Source organism: Lethenteron reissneri, chromosome 42 (assembly GCF_015708825.2).
Source record: "Lethenteron reissneri isolate LAM-NWPU_2019-01 chromosome 42, ASM1570882v1, whole genome shotgun sequence".
NCBI classification, from domain to species: Eukaryota; Metazoa; Chordata; class Hyperoartia; order Petromyzontiformes; family Petromyzontidae; genus Lethenteron; species Lethenteron reissneri.
Window position 1 is genome coordinate 6,924,190 of NC_083820.1, and position 16,069 is coordinate 6,940,258.

Genomic DNA, 16,069 nt, shown 5'->3' on the forward strand with positions numbered 1-16,069 from the left:
TAGCAAATCCTTCGAGGAACACCTCCAGAGGTTGCGTGCTGTTTTTCTCAAAATGCGGGCTGCCAATTTGAAATTTAAACCGCAGAAGTGCCATTTACTCCGCGAATCGGTGCGATATTTGGGTCACATTGTTGGGCGCTCGGGGATATCCACTGATCCCGCCAAAACGGAATGCGTCAGCTCCTGGCCGACTCCCACCTCGGTGGGAGAGGTCAGGAGTTTCATTGGGTTCGCGTCGTATTATCGACGATTTGTGGCTGACTTCGCTACGATTGCGAAACCATTGCATGCCTTGACGTCCAAGGGAGTCAGGTTTCATTGGGGGCCGGAGGAGGAGACTGCTTTTCGCGCCCTCCGGAATGCTTTGGTGGGGGCTCCGCCGTTGAATTACCCCGATTTTTCACAACCCTTCTTGCTCGATACTGACGCAAGTAACACGGGCATCGGGGGCGTGCTGTCCCAGCTCATTGGGGGCGTAGAGCATGTGGTGGCTTACGGTAGTCGGGTACTGTCTCCAGCCGAACAGCGGTACTGCGTTACCCGTCGGGAATTATTGGCGATTGTTTATTTCATTCAGCAGTACCGCACGTATCTGTACGGTCGGCGGTTCACCGTCTGTACAGATCATGCGGCCCTACAGTACGCCCTGCGGGTTCAACAACCATCGGGCCAGTTGTCTCGATGGTTGGAGATCCTCCAAGACTATGACTTTGTCACCACATATCGTAAGGGTGTCCGCCACACGAACGCTGACGCCCTGTCACGATTGCCACCCACTTCGGAGTGCGCGTGCCTGTTGGGTTCGGGGCGTTGTAGACCCCCGAACGTCACCACCGATTCGGTCCTCGTGGCCGCTGCCGATGCACCTTCGGCTTCGGGTCCTATCGAGCAAGAAGGGAGGGATTCGTTGCTGGGGTTGTCGGTCGCGGAATGGGGACGCCTCCAAATGGAGGACACCTCCCTCCTCGCTCTGCGCCGTCGCGTCGGGGGGGCTGGTCAGGGGGTGGCGAACGTTGACTCGTGGGGGTTGTTCCAGGGTCTTTTAATGCACTGGGATGGAAAAACCCGCCGCCAGCGGCTCGTGGTTCCTGCAGCGTTAAGGGGTAAGGTGGTATGGGCTGTTCATGAGCGGCTTCTGCACTTGGGGGTTCACAAGACCTTTGCCACGCTCCAGCTCGATTTCTTCTGGCCGGGCATGGAAAAGGACGTGGGGGATCTCCTGGGGTCATGCACGCAATGCGCGCAAAGGAAGCCACCTGCTAGGGGGTCCAACCCTCCGCTGCAGTCCATTAAGGTTTCCCGGGTTAACGAGCTCGTCGCTCTGGACATACTTGGCCCATTTCCCGCTACGCCCAGGGGCAATAGGTATTTACTAACGGGGGTTGAATACTTCACGAGATGGCCTATGGCCTGGCCCCTGGCGAACCAGTCGGCAGCAGCCATCGCGGAGGCCTTTGTCCAGGGCTATGTCCTCGACAAAGGTGCTCCGGAACGGCTGCTTACTGACCAGGGTAGGAATTTTTCTGGTAAACTCCTACGTGAGGTGTGCGACCTCTTGGGTACGGAGAAGGTTCGGACCTCTCCGTATCACCCACAAACTGACGGGATGGTGGAACGGCTGCATCGGACCATCACGTCCATGCTGTCCCAGCAGGTGTCGATATCCCAGACGGATTGGGACCTCCGTATAGCCGGTGTGTTGCAGGCCTACAGAATGGCTCCCCATGCGGCCACCGGATTTTCCCCTTTCTTTTTAATGTATGGGCGCGAAGTTCACCCCCCTGTGGCGACCCAGCTGAAGCTCTCGGCGCCCCAGGCGAAGTCTAACTTGTCCGAACACGTTAAATTTAACATCGCTAAATTGTCTGAGGCGCGGGAAGCGGCCGTGCAAAATTCCGAACTCCGCCAGAAGGCGAACGAGAGGCTTCGGTTGGGGCGGGTGCAGGTGGTCAAATGGAAACCAGGGGACAGGGCGTGGTTGCACTGTCCTCAGGTGCCGCTGGCAACCTCGTCGAAATTGGTACGGCCGTGGCGGGGGCCAGTGGAGGTCGTGCAGGTTTTGCGGCCACAATGTGTTCGCGTCAAATGGGGGAGGCGCCGGTGGTATGTGCACCCCTCAAGGTTAAAACCATTCGTCACGCCGCCCCGTGGTTCACACACACACACGCATGGCCAAACGTGTGAGGGTGTCGCCGACTCCCCGTCGTCGCTGCACTCGCCTAACCTGACGCCAACTGTTCCGTCCCCAGGTGAAACAGGAGTGACGGGCCCACGCCCACCAACCCCTCCCGGAGGGGTCGGGGGTCACTCGGCAGCGACGCCTGACCCTCTTGTACCCGGACCGTCAACAACCGTCACTGAGCGTGCCGGGACGGGCCCTTGTGACGGGCCCGCCGCGAGAACGCGCGCCAAAACGCGCAGACTTTTGTGAGGTCGGCCGTTGGGGGGCCTTGCGGACAAAAGGGAAGGGGTGTTGTGAGGTCGGCCGTTGGGGGGCCTTGCGGACAATGGGAAAGGTGGCGTCCGGAGTGTATATATATGTTGGTTTTGGGGTGTTATCCGGGGAGGGTGCGTCGGGTTATATTTTTTTCTCTCTCTCTCTCTCTCTTCCTCTTGTTGTTCTTGTTGAAGTTTTCTTGTTCTTGTTAAAAATTACGCGAGGCACACACACGGGGTTTTTGTGAGGGATGCACCTTTATTCTGATTTTTTTTGCAGCCGGGGACGGCTGCGAGCTGTACAGGGGGGGGGTGATGTAGAGGTGTAATTGCGCATGGCTACGAATGTTGAGGTGTGATTATGCATGGCCACGGATGGCCAACAAACACAAGGGGCGGGGTTACGGCCGTACACAAGGGTGGCGCTCGCACCGACGTTCGCATGTGTATCCCCCACGGGCCCCCCCTCGGGGGCGAGTCCTATAAAAGGTGATGAGCTCGAGGGCTCGAGGTCGGGACTCAGCTTTAACCAGAGAAGACGGAAGACCAGCTAGTGTAGGCCCCAGAGCTCCCCTGGCTCGCTGTCCTTATAAGGGCCGACCAGGGCAAGCCGGTGGCGTGGCCCCGAGAGCCCAGACGAAGCTGGTCTGGTGACTCAGGGAGCCGGGATCCCAGCTTAACCAAGCTGGGACAGATAGCCTCCCCTAGTCCCGTAGTGGAGGAATTGGTATAGGTTAGAGGAGTTAGCTGTCGAGAAATCCCTGTAGCCAAGTGACCTGTAATGACTGTGTTGGTGTAATAAATAAGTGTGCCTCCGATCCTGTCGTCAAGCCTCCATATACTTACTACACCTGTAAACAGGTGGCAAGTGCGAAGTCCGCGTGCCTCACACCACCGTTGGGATTATAAATGCCAAAATAATTACGCTTTCATTGCTATTGTTTCAACAGTAACACGCCACTTTTGCGCCTGGAATTCATGGTAATTGATATGCCCCCCACCAACGACCCCCCCCCCGCTGTTGCTGATAACTCGGACTCACAGAGATGATGGGCACGATATGCATTCTGACCACACATGACCGGAGGAGCAATGCAATGCAGACACAGATGACCAATGCAATGTAGGATAATTGAAAAACACCTAATTTACAAACATAATTGCATTGCATATTCAAATGAGGAGGGTCCTTCGGTTTTTCCCTCCACATTTAGAGGACTTGGCTGCTCTAAATGTCCACGTGACGATAAGCCAGGTCGCTTCTGGGAAAAAAAAATTAACTATATAGCTCAGTGGACCTTACCTGGTAGCATAAAATAGTTTTAGTTTAATCGTTTTTTTTTTTTATCAAGATTGGCAACTTTTGGACCATCAAACCCATAGACTCACACGTGGGCCACTATGTATTGTTTTTCGAATGATGCCACGGAACATTCTGACGTTCACTGTGAAGCAGACAGCGCTTCTCATCACGTGGACATTTTTTGCAGCCAAATACTCCAAACGCGCGTTCCTCAATGAAAAAAATAACCTGCAAATATACTCGGTTGAGAAAACACCTCGCAACACCGCTCATCCTACTGTACCTGTCTGTAAAACACAGCTCATTCTTTCGTGATAGCCTCGTGCTATGAATGGCGTGAGAACGAAATGTACCGAATAATTTTGATTTGGTCTATTTTGAGGTGTGCTCTCTCTCTCTCTCCACGTCTCACGCAGACACATGAAGGGATCTGTGTGTGTGTGTCTGTGTGTGTGTCTGTGTGTGTGTCGGTGCTCGCTAACAGCACTTGCCCCAACACCCTGGTGAGGCTATATGGGGTATGTTTGTTTTTGTCGTTGTGTATCCGTGTATGTGCGTGTGGGGAGCGGTGGCGTAGCGGTTAGCGCTCTGCGCTACGAACCTGGCGAGCCGAGTTTGATTCCCACTCACGACCAACAACACCCAGTGACGATTATCTGCACCGGTCCTGGGCCTCTCTCAGGTCGACTCAGCCTGAAACAAGTACCTGGTGCGATGTGTAAACATCGCCACTGGGGAGACAAAGGCGGCCGGCCGTGGTGTCATTCTGCCCCCCCCCCCCGCACTCATGTGCCCTGTCGGCCTTCATCGGTGCTCGTTAACAGTTACTTGCCCCGAAAGTCTGGTGGGGCCACACGGGTGAGCTTTGTCGTGTGCGCGTGTCGCGTCTCAATGATCTCTCTCCCTCCGACTCCCTCTCTCTCTCACACACACACATACACATCGAGGCGAAGCCCCCCCCCCCCCCCCAATATTCAAATATGCTGAAAATGCCCCCCCCCCCAATATATTGCTATAAAAAATAATTGCTATGCGATGTAAATAAAAACAATTTGCTAAACCTTGGCCACAATATCTGGACTTGTCTTCATTAAAATCAATGCATAGATTTCTGTTCATATTGTAGAGGTGATACGCGCTGGGATTAGAGATCGTATGCCAGCGCGTAATGATTGGCTGTGTAGGTGGTGACGTGCGCTGACGGTGGAGGATCAGGGGTCAGCGCGGGGTCGTGGGTTACGGGGTACTGATTGGCTGTGGACGGGTGACGTGCTGAGAGGGAGTGATCGGGTGGCAGCGCGGTGTGATTGATGGAGGAGTGTTAACACGCGCTGGGGAAAACGGATCGTAGAGAGAGTGCGTCGTGATTGGTTCATTAAGGAGCGATGCTCACGTTGAAGTACGCATCAGCTCCGCCTCTCGTGAGCAGGGGCTATAAAAGGGGATGCACACAGGCGTGAGGGCAGTGTGTAACCAGCGAAGAATGAAGACGGGGATGAAGACCTAGGGCCCTGCGGTACCTAGTCCCGCTGTCCTAACGGGACCGGGACTCTGTGTAACCCAGAGGCGAGTGTAGTGTGTGTAGCCATAGGCGTAAGGTCTACACGAGCCGAATGCAGTGTATTGTGTAGCCAGGGACATAGGGTCTACACGAGTCGAGTGTATTGTGTAGCCAGGGACATAGGGTCTACACGAGTCGAGTGTATTGTGTAGCCAGGGACATAGGGTCTACACGAGTCGAGTGTATTGTGTAGCCAGAGGCGTAGGGTCTACACGAGTGAAGGGTATCGTGTGTAGCCAGAGGCCTAGAGTTTACACGAGAGTAGTGGAGTGTGAAGTCGGAAGAAAGGAGACTACACGTTGTATTTTGATACGTAAAGATTTAATAAAAGTGTGTTCCCGTCAAGAAGTTCCTGCCGTCAATTCCCATACTTCAACTGGCGTCAGAAGTGAAACGGTCTTCCAAGCATGGATACAAGGAGGAACCGTCGGACCCACGGGATTGACCACGGGGACAACCTCGACGACGCGGGTCAACTGGCATCGGGGGGTGAGGAAGAGGAGTTGCCCACGGGGCAGGATCCGCCGACGGCGCCGGACGAGCCACGGGGGACTGACGCCGTGCTTCGCGAAGCGCACTCCCGTCTGGCGGAGCTGCTGCTCGCCGCCGCGTCCATCTTGGCGGAGATCAGCTCGTCGGGAGGAGCGGGAACGGCGGCCGACGTTCTGCAGGGTCGCCCTGCAGATTCCCGCCAAAACGATTTGGCGATGGCCGCCATTTCATCTGCACCGACTTTTGGCGGGAACGGCCATCACCACGTGGCAGCGGTTCTCCATGCGCGCCCGCTGACGTCACCAACGCGCGCGGCGGACCGCCATCACACACCCGCCGATGGGGCCGCCATCTTACACACCGGCGGGGCGGCAGAGAGGAAGCACGAGGAGGAGGACGACTTCATTTTTCAGCAGCGCCTTCCCACGTTGTCAGCCTTCAAGGCGGAAGGCGGGGATTGGAGCCAATTTCAGCGCAGATTTTTGGCGCATCAGGAGATGTCCGCCTGGTCCGACGCTACGGCACTGCGGGCACTGCCTGCCATGCTGGATGACAACGCGCTCGCGGCCTTCACGTCCGCACGCAGGTCGGACCGCTCCACGCTCAAAGATGCGCTGGCTCTCATGGCCAAGGTCTATGGTCCTCCCTCCGCGTGCCGCCATCATTTTTATGCAAGACGGAAGGCGGACACGGAGACCGTGCTCGCCTACCGCACGGCGTTGCTTGCTCTCGCCGACGCCGCGTTCCCTCGTATGGACGAGGAGGGCCAAGATGCCATGGTTTTGGAGCAGCTGCTCAAGTTGGCGCAGGACCTGGGGGTCCCCATCAACACGGCCGATGAGACCGATATTTCATCCTTACGGGTCGCCACAAGCATACAAGCGCACGAGGTCCTTCAACGTAAACAGGGAGTCGTCTGCAACGCTGCCGTGGCCTCAACTCCGGGCCCAGTTGTCACCGTGCCCCAAGTCGTCAGCCCACGAGAGGAGGCGTTCATCGCGGGACGACCGGGGGACTGGAGATCGGGGGGTCGTTCGCCTCTGCGAGCGGCCCGCAAGCTGGAGCAACCGAGATCTCCGACGACTGTCATCACCTGCTATAACTGCGGCCTCCGGGGCCACGTGGCCTCCGGTTGCCGCGCCCCACGTCAGCGCGCCATGGGACCTCGGCTGGACGACGACCAAGGCCCCAAGTCGTCCCTGCAAACCCCGGCAAGTCGCGGCACCTCACATGCTCGGCCCGCATACTCGGCACATATGGGTCGTCGCGTTGCGGCGGGGGAGAGCCGAGTAGAGTTCGGGGATTCGGTTCAGAGAGGGCGATTCGGCCGGGACCGGGGAGACATTAAATGGTCGGAGTTGGGGCACAGAATAGTGGCTGCCTCAGCGGGTTCATCCGTAGTTACCGGATCTATTGATGGGGTCGAGGTCAGGGTGTTAGTGGACACGGGGGCATCGGCGACTATTATATCGGATCTCATTTATAATATTCTCCCTGTACAATGTCGTCCGCTTCTTCCGGTGGATGTGCCATTTTACGCCGCTAACGGGGGATCGTTGGGCATTATCGGTCAGATTAGGGCATCCATTTGCATTGGTGATATCAAATTGTCGGGACCCGTTTTTGTTTCGTCCTCCCTGGCGGTCCCTTGTCTATTGGGCACTGATTTTTTGGCAAAAATGCCCATCAAAATTCTCATTGATCAGCGTTGCATTGAACTACCATCGGGTCGCCGTATTTCATTTTTGACGAGCCCTAATGAAATTCGGACGGCGTGCGCTACCATACAGGCGTTAGCGACACAGACCGTGCACGTGCCCCGGGTTCACAAATGTTAATTCCCCTCCGGTTGCGGAAGCCATGGGTGAAGGAGGCCTCGGAACAGGGCATGCTTTTGGGTCCTTCTAATAGGGCTGTTGGAGGTCTCGATTTGTCGGTGGCTCACACTTTGGTGGGGGCTGACAGGGATCCGTTTGTGATGGTTTTAAACGCTGGGGCGCGGCCGGCCGTCATTCAGCAGGGCACCGTGCTAGCTCACGCGGCGCGGGTCCCTGCGGAGGAGAGGCTGGTTGCGCAGGCGGATCCGAGTCCCACGAAAAACGTTACATTGAAGGAGGACCTCGATTGGGTTGATTCGCTGTGCGCGGACTCTGACGATTTATCAGCGGTACAGTTGGGTGCGCTGCGCGGGTTGCTCATTGAATTTTCGGATGTCTTCAGTAAACATAAGTATGACATTGGGTGCACGGACCTGCTACGCCACCACATTGAAACGGCCGATGCGGCACCGGTCAGGCAAAATCCCTTCCGACTGAGTCCTGCTGAGAAGGAACATGTTCAGTCGGCAGTTAACGATATGCTAGAAGCCGACATTATTTCGCCTTCCTCCAGTCCTTGGGGAGCGCCTATTGTGCTCGTTAAAAAGCAGGACGGGTCCCTGCGATTTTGCGTCGATTTCCGTCGCCTGAATAAGATCTCTGTGGCCGACGCGTATCCGCTCCCCAGGATGGACGAGTCTCTCGACGCATTGTCTGGTGCGCGATACTTTTCGACTCTTGATTTATTATCCGGATTCTGGCAGTTGCCACTCGACGAAGAGTCTAAGCCTAAGACCGCATTTCGGACTCCAGGGGGCCTGTTTCAGTTTAACCGGTTACCCATGGGACTTCACTCCTCTCCGGCGACGTTTCAGCGTCTTATGGAATTGGTTTTGTCGGGCTTGCAGTGGGATACGTGCCTCATTTACCTTGACGATGTCATTGTTTTCGGTAAAACGTTTGAAGAACACCTCCAGCGATTGAGGGGGGTGTTCTTGCGAATGCGATCGGCTAAATTAAAGTTTAAACCGGCCAAATGCCACCTTTTTCGTAAATCCGTGAGGTACTTGGGTCACATTGTCGACTCTTCGGGGATTTCTACCGATCCTGCGAAGACGGACTGTGTCAGTTCGTGGCCAACGCCCACGTCAGTGTCAGACGTACGCAGTTTCATCGGTTTTGCTTCGTATTATCGCCGATTCGTTGAGCACTTTGCCACCATTGCAAAACCCTTGCACGCTCTAACGGCGAAAGGAGTGAAGTTCCGATGGGGACCGGAGGAGGAGGCTGCATTCTGCTCCCTCCGGGACGCCTTGGTTAGGGCCCCACCCTTGCGCTATCCGGACTTCGCGAGTCCCTTCTTGCTAGACACGGACGCTAGCAACACGGGCATTGGGGGAGTGCTGTCCCAAGTCGTTGGAGGGGTCGAACGAGTGGTTGCCTATGGTAGCAGGGTGTTGTCGCCGGCAGAGCAGCGCTACTGCGTCACCCGTCGCGAACTGCTTGCCATTGTTTTTTTTGTACAACAATTCAGGCCATATCTCTATGGTCGTCATTTCACGGTCCGGACGGACCACGCGGCGCTCCAGTATTCATTGCGGGTCGCCCAGCCCTCGGGCCAATTGTCGCGGTGGTTGGAAGTCCTCCAGGACTATCAGTTCACGACTACGTACCGTAAAGGCTTGCGACACACAAATGCCGATGCCCTGTCGCGGTTGTTGCCTTGTCACAAATGTGCGTGCTTATCGGGATCGGCGCGCTGTAAACCGCCGGTTACGGAAGGTTGGGAGGCGTTGGTTGCGGCCGCGAGCACACCAATTGGGGATGGTCCCGCTACCCCTGGGGGTCAGGACTCGCTGCTCTCAATGTCATTGATTGAGTGGGGCCGTCTCCAAATGGCGGACAGCTCCCTGCTGGCATTGCGCCGCAAGACGGGGGGTTCCGAAGGTAACCACGACCGAACTGGCTCCTACGAGCTTAAGCAAGGCCTATTGATGAGATGGGACAGTTTGTCCCGGCGGCATGCGATTGTGGTGCCTGCTGCTGTGAGGGGGAAGGTTGTCTTGGCCGCACACGAACGCCTCTTGCATTTGGGAGTTAACAAAACGCTTGCCCTGCTTCAGCGTGACTATTATTGGCCGGGAATGGGGGGTGACGTGGTGAACATTCTGAAGGGTTGTGTTGAGTGCGCCAGACGGAAACCACCGCCTGTGCCAGCTAATCTACCGCTGCAATCCATCCAGGTCTCGCGCACTAACGAGCTCGTTGCACTCGACATTCTGGGGCCTTTTCCGGTCACGCCTAGGGGTAATAAGTACCTGTTGGTGGGGGTCGAATATTTTACCCGGTGGCCTATGGCGTGGCCACTCGCCAACCAGTCGGCGGCGGCTGTGACGGACGCCTTTGTCCAGGGCTACGTCCTGGACAAGGGGGCTCCCGAACGCTTGCTGACTGACCAAGGGAAGAATTTTTCGAGTAAATTACTGCAAGAGGTGTGCGACCTGTTGGGTACCAAGAAGGTGCGTACCTCCCCGTACCACCCGCAGACGGACGGGATGGTGGAGAGGCTTAACAGGACATTGACTTCTATGTTGTGCCAGCAGGTGTGTGAGGCGCATGTTGATTGGGACCTGCAGGTCCCTGGGGTCCTCGCCGCGTATAGAATGGCCCCCCATGCAGCTACGGGATTTTCCCCGTTTTATCTGATGTACGGTCGGGAAGCCGACCCGCCCATGGAAACGCAGCTGGGTCTGTCCGCACCACGAGCAAATTCGAAATTGGCAGAGCATATTAAATTTAATATTCATAAGCTGACAGAGGCAAGGGAGGCCGCACGGCTTAATTCACGGGCTCGCCAAATTGCAAACGAGCGGTTGCGGGCACGGAAGGTGTCCGTGCACAATTGGGAACCAGGTGACAGGGCCTGGCTGCATTGCCCGCAGGCACCTTTGGCTACGTCGCCTAAATTGTTGAAGCCGTGGCGGGGACCCGTGGAGGTCGTGCGGGTTGCACGCCCCCAGTGCGTTCAGATAAAATGGGGAAAACGCCGTTGGTACGTCCACCCCTCCCGACTGAAACCGTTCTCGCCTCCGTATGGCCTCCCCTTGTGTCATGAGGGCCGAGCATGTGACGTGACCAGCGACCCTGAGGGGGAATTGTCTTTGCCTGCTCCTCACATGTCTCCGCCTGATCCGCTCCCAGGTGTCTCGGAACTGACAGCTGCCGACCACCGGCGGCCGGATCTTGAGCAGCCGGAGCCACCGGACGGTCGCCAACGTCCCGTCCCATACGACGGACCGGCCAGACGGACTCGCGCTAGGTCGCGCTACTTTGTGTGACCTGCCATGTGAGGAGTCGAGGCAGCCGGAGCGCCTCGGCACTGCGTTTAGTCACAGAGACACTTGGCGCGTTCGTGTTCCGGTGTTCGCTTTTATTGTGTTCATTTTCCGGTGTTCGCTTTTATTGTGTTGTTCGTCGGGCTGTATATTGCTTCATATTTAAGTGTTGTGTTGTGTTGTTGTTGTTGCGTTACGGGGCACACTGAGAGGTGGAGTTTCTTTGTTACTGCATTGACGTTAGGTTGTGTTGTTGGTTAACAGCCGGGCCGGCTGCAAGCTATGTGGGAGGGGGTGATGTAGAGGTGATACGCGCTGGGATTAGAGATCGTATGCCAGCGCGTAATGATTGGCTGTGTAGGTGGTGACGTGCGCTGACGGTGGAGGATCAGGGGTCAGCGCGGGGTCGTGGGTTACGGGGTACTGATTGGCTGTGGACGGGTGACGTGCTGAGAGGGAGTGATCGGGTGGCAGCGCGGTGTGATTGATGGAGGAGTGTTAACACGCGCTGGGGAAAACGGATCGTAGAGAGAGTGCGTCGTGATTGGTTCATTAAGGAGCGATGCTCACGTTGAAGTACGCATCAGCTCCGCCTCTCGTGAGCAGGGGCTATAAAAGGGGATGCACACAGGCGTGAGGGCAGTGTGTAACCAGCGAAGAATGAAGACGGGGATGAAGACCTAGGGCCCTGCGGTACCTAGTCCCGCTGTCCTAACGGGACCGGGACTCTGTGTAACCCAGAGGCGAGTGTAGTGTGTGTAGCCATAGGCGTAAGGTCTACACGAGCCGAATGCAGTGTATTGTGTAGCCAGGGACATAGGGTCTACACGAGTCGAGTGTATTGTGTAGCCAGGGACATAGGGTCTACACGAGTCGAGTGTATTGTGTAGCCAGGGACATAGGGTCTACACGAGTCGAGTGTATTGTGTAGCCAGAGGCGTAGGGTCTACACGAGTGAAGGGTATCGTGTGTAGCCAGAGGCCTAGAGTTTACACGAGAGTAGTGGAGTGTGAAGTCGGAAGAAAGGAGACTACACGTTGTATTTTGATACGTAAAGATTTAATAAAAGTGTGTTCCCGTCAAGAAGTTCCTGCCGTCAATTCCCATACTTCAACTGGCGTCAGAAGTGAAACGGTCTTCCAAGCATGGATACAAGGAGGAACCGTCGGACCCACGGGATTGACCACGGGGACAACCTCGACGACGCGGGTCAACTGGCATCGGGGGGTGAGGAAGAGGAGTTGCCCACGGGGCAGGATCCGCCGACGGCGCCGGACGAGCCACGGGGGACTGACGCCGTGCTTCGCGAAGCGCACTCCCGTCTGGCGGAGCTGCTGCTCGCCGCCGCGTCCATCTTGGCGGAGATCAGCTCGTCGGGAGGAGCGGGAACGGCGGCCGACGTTCTGCAGGGTCGCCCTGCAGATTCCCGCCAAAACGATTTGGCGATGGCCGCCATTTCATCTGCACCGACTTTTGGCGGGAACGGCCATCACCACGTGGCAGCGGTTCTCCATGCGCGCCCGCTGACGTCACCAACGCGCGCGGCGGACCGCCATCACACACCCGCCGATGGGGCCGCCATCTTACACACCGGCGGGGCGGCAGAGAGGAAGCACGAGGAGGAGGACGACTTCATTTTTCAGCAGCGCCTTCCCACGTTGTCAGCCTTCAAGGCGGAAGGCGGGGATTGGAGCCAATTTCAGCGCAGATTTTTGGCGCATCAGGAGATGTCCGCCTGGTCCGACGCTACGGCACTGCGGGCACTGCCTGCCATGCTGGATGACAACGCGCTCGCGGCCTTCACGTCCGCACGCAGGTCGGACCGCTCCACGCTCAAAGATGCGCTGGCTCTCATGGCCAAGGTCTATGGTCCTCCCTCCGCGTGCCGCCATCATTTTTATGCAAGACGGAAGGCGGACACGGAGACCGTGCTCGCCTACCGCACGGCGTTGCTTGCTCTCGCCGACGCCGCGTTCCCTCGTATGGACGAGGAGGGCCAAGATGCCATGGTTTTGGAGCAGCTGCTCAAGTTGGCGCAGGACCTGGGGGTCCCCATCAACACGGCCGATGAGACCGATATTTCATCCTTACGGGTCGCCACAAGCATACAAGCGCACGAGGTCCTTCAACGTAAACAGGGAGTCGTCTGCAACGCTGCCGTGGCCTCAACTCCGGGCCCAGTTGTCACCGTGCCCCAAGTCGTCAGCCCACGAGAGGAGGCGTTCATCGCGGGACGACCGGGGGACTGGAGATCGGGGGGTCGTTCGCCTCTGCGAGCGGCCCGCAAGCTGGAGCAACCGAGATCTCCGACGACTGTCATCACCTGCTATAACTGCGGCCTCCGGGGCCACGTGGCCTCCGGTTGCCGCGCCCCACGTCAGCGCGCCATGGGACCTCGGCTGGACGACGACCAAGGCCCCAAGTCGTCCCTGCAAACCCCGGCAAGTCGCGGCACCTCACATGCTCGGCCCGCATACTCGGCACATATGGGTCGTCGCGTTGCGGCGGGGGAGAGCCGAGTAGAGTTCGGGGATTCGGTTCAGAGAGGGCGATTCGGCCGGGACCGGGGAGACATTAAATGGTCGGAGTTGGGGCACAGAATAGTGGCTGCCTCAGCGGGTTCATCCGTAGTTACCGGATCTATTGATGGGGTCGAGGTCAGGGTGTTAGTGGACACGGGGGCATCGGCGACTATTATATCGGATCTCATTTATAATATTCTCCCTGTACAATGTCGTCCGCTTCTTCCGGTGGATGTGCCATTTTACGCCGCTAACGGGGGATCGTTGGGCATTATCGGTCAGATTAGGGCATCCATTTGCATTGGTGATATCAAATTGTCGGGACCCGTTTTTGTTTCGTCCTCCCTGGCGGTCCCTTGTCTATTGGGCACTGATTTTTTGGCAAAAATGCCCATCAAAATTCTCATTGATCAGCGTTGCATTGAACTACCATCGGGTCGCCGTATTTCATTTTTGACGAGCCCTAATGAAATTCGGACGGCGTGCGCTACCATACAGGCGTTAGCGACACAGACCGTGCACGTGCCCCCGGGTTCACAAATGTTAATTCCCCTCCGGTTGCGGAAGCCATGGGTGAAGGAGGCCTCGGAACAGGGCATGCTTTTGGGTCCTTCTAATAGGGCTGTTGGAGGTCTCGATTTGTCGGTGGCTCACATTTTGGTGGGGGCTGACAGGGATCCGTTTGTGATGGTTTTAAACGCTGGGGCGCGGCCGGCCGTCATTCAGCAGGGCACCGTGCTAGCTCACGCGGCGCGGGTCCCTGCGGAGGAGAGGCTGGTTGCGCAGGCGGATCCGAGTCCCACGAAAAACGTTACATTGAAGGAGGACCTCGATTGGGTTGATTCGCTGTGCGCGGACACTAAGTGACTACACATTCAATCCGTTTCACACTCAGAGACTACACATTCAATCCGTTTCACACTAAGAGACTACACATTCAATCCGTTTCACACTCAGAGACTACACATTCAATCCGTTTCACACTAAGAGACTACACATTCAATCCGTTTCACACTCAGAGACTACACATTCAATCCGTTTCACACTCAGAGACTACACATTCAATCCGTTTCACTCTAAGAGACTACACATTCAATCCGTTTCACACTCAGAGACTCCACATTCAATCCGTTTCACTCTAAGAGACTACACATTCAATCCGTTTCACTCTAAGAGACTACACATTCAATCCGTTTCACACTCAGAGACTACACATTCAATCCGTTTCACTCTAAGAGACTACACATTAAATCCGTTTCACTCTAAGAGACCACACATTCAATCCGTTTCACACTAAGAGACTACACATTAAATCCGTTTCACTCTAAGAGACCACACATTCAATCCGTTTCACACTCAGAGACTACACATTCAATCCGTTTCACTCTAAGAGACTCCACATTCAATCCGTTTCACTCTAAGAGACTCCACATTCAATCCGTTTCACACTAAGAGACTACACATTCAATCCGTTTCACATTAAGAGACTACACATTCAATCCGTTTCACACTAAGAGACTACACATTCAATCCGTTTCACTCTAAGAGACTACACATTAAATCCGTTTCACTCTAAGAGACTACACATTCAATCCGTTTCACACTAAGAGACTACACATTCAATCCGTTTCACTCTAAGAGACTACACATTAAATCCGTTTCACTCTAAGAGACTACACATTCAATCCGTTTCACTCTAAGAGACTCAACATTCAATCCGTTTCACACTAAGAGACTACACATTCAATCCGTTTCACATTAAGAGACTACACATTCAATCCGTTTCACACTAAGAGACTACACATTCAATCCGTTTCACATTAAGAGACTACACATTCAATCCGTTTCACACTAAGAGACTACACATTCAATCCGTTTCACACTAAGAGACTACACGTTCAATCCGTTTCACACTAAGAGACTACTCATTCAATCCGTTTCACACTAAGAGACTCCACATTCAATCCGTTTCACTCTAAGAGACTACACATTCAATCCGTTTCACACTCAGAGACTACACATTCAATCCGTTTCACTCTAAGAGACTACACATTCAATCCGTTTCACACTAAGAGACTACACATTCAATCTGTTTCACTCTAAGAGACTACACATTCAATCCGTTTCACACTAAGAGACTACACATTCAATCCGTTTCACTCTAAGAGACTACACATTTAATCCGTTTCACTCTAAGAGACTCCACATTCAATCCGTTTCACTCTAAGAGACTACACATTCAATCCGTTTCACTTTAAGAGACTACACATTCAATCCGTTTCACACTAAGAGACTACACATTAAATCTGTTTCACACTCAGAGACTACACATTCAATCCGTTTCACACTAAGAGACTACACATTCAATCCGTTTCACACTAAGAGACTACACATTCAATCCGTTTCACACAAGAGACTCACATTCAATCCGTTTCACACTAAGAGACTACACATTCAATCCGTTTCACTAAGAGACTACACTTCAATCCATTTCACATTAAGAGACTACACATTCAATCCGTTTCACTAAGAGACTACACATTCAATCCGTTTCACTAAGAGATACCACATTCAATCCGTTTCACAAGAGACTACACATTCAA